Consider the following 1,680-nt stretch of genomic DNA (forward strand, 5'->3'; position numbering starts at 1 on the left):
TTTATAAAGAGGATGATTTAGTTATGGACATCATTCCTTTTCCCGCCTTCCAAAGGAGTCACCAGCAAAGAATTCAGCACCTTTCCTTAGTGTTCACTGTAGGTTCTCTCTCTAGTCCTTAAAACATACACCTTGGCTGGCTTGTCAACTCAGTTGGTCAGAGCATGGTGCTGATAACTCTGAAGTCCAGGGTTCTATCCCTGTATCAGCCAACCACCAAAAAACCCCACAGAAAACCCAAAACCGAAAGACTATACACACCCCCGCCTTGTGCCAGGATCCCTCAAAGCAACTATCCTTCCTTTTCTGCTTTCTCCCTTCCTCCCAGTTGATAGTTTGATTTCTTCTCTTCCGCCCCCAAATAATCTTCCTCTTTACTCTCTCCTTTCTCTAATCGCCCTCCCCACCCTCATTCTCACTAAACCTTAGATCTAGTTATCTGTTGGGGACCCTATTTCCACAGTCTTCTTTGGTTATTGAATCCTGGTTTCTTTGGATAAGGCGGTAAGGAATTGTTTTTGAAATTCTTCTGGAATTAGCTCCTGAAAGCAGAGCTGCTGGAAGAGCCTCAGAAAGTCCAATGGCCTTTGGGCATTTGAGTGATTGAGGCAGTTGTAAGAGTCTGCCTGTGTTTCTGTTCCCAGGGGCAGTACCTGTCCCCATCCGGCTGGTCCTTTTGGTTTGCAGAACATAACCATGAACCAAGAGTGTCCATCATCCCATTTGGAGAAAGCATCTTGCCAGCATTTACTTTGGGATGGAAATTTTCATCAGGGGGCCAGCTCCTTGAAGTTTGGGTGAGATATACCCAGTGGAAGAGAGGAGGAGGTGAGGAGGGGCCCCTGCAGGCAGCAAAGATTTCTTTTCTCCTGACTCCTCCTGCCTGTAGCAGGGAGAGATATTGAAGAGGGCCAGGGGCCCTTGGCTTTTCTCCCCACTTCCATGCTTGGTGCTATCTTGGGAAATTCTTTGTTTTCTAGGATCAGCTCTAAATAGGAGGCATGTGATGTTTCCTGAACGTCTCATCAGCTTTTACATGACAGGTGTGTCTCGTGGCAGGAACAACAGCTCAAGTGTGGCCGAGTCTTGTCAAGAGGGCTTCTCAGCTCGGTCTTCCCTTCTGTTTCAGCTCATTCTTGGCTCCATGCTTGTGAGCATCTGGGAAACTGGGCATGGAAGTAATCCCACCCTTTGTTCGATAACTAGCAGACACACAGGCGAGACAAGCCAGGAGCACAGCCAATTCCCTTAAGGAGTGTGGGCAGAGATGGTGCCAGTGGGAGGAGCAGGAGGCAGGGCCCTCAGTGCTGCCTCCAGGGCCCCCAGCCAAGCTGGCATCCTGAGTATCTGGCCCAGGCTCCGGGTCTCTGACCCCCATCTTATTCCATCCTTCCTGAGGATTCGTTAGGGAAACACAGAAGGCTTTTTATAGGCATCCTGGTTCAGTCTCGGTAGGGTTGCTGAAAACAAAACAAAAAATATTCCTGAGTGGAAAGATCTTTAGAATGTCCTTGCAAAATGTTTCATTTAGTTGTACATCACGGGACATATTTATGCAGGGGGCATTTTTTGAACAACTTCGGAGCTCAGAGGGGTGTTGTATGCATGAGAGGTCTGTATGTCAAAAAGAGGGGAGAAACACAATTGGGGGTTCAGCGGAGTTGGCTTCAGCTTTAACAT

The sequence above is a fragment of the Galeopterus variegatus genome, unplaced genomic scaffold, assembly GCF_000696425.1.
Source record: "Galeopterus variegatus unplaced genomic scaffold, G_variegatus-3.0.2 Scaffold844, whole genome shotgun sequence".
Lineage (NCBI taxonomy): Eukaryota > Metazoa > Chordata > Mammalia > Dermoptera > Cynocephalidae > Galeopterus > Galeopterus variegatus.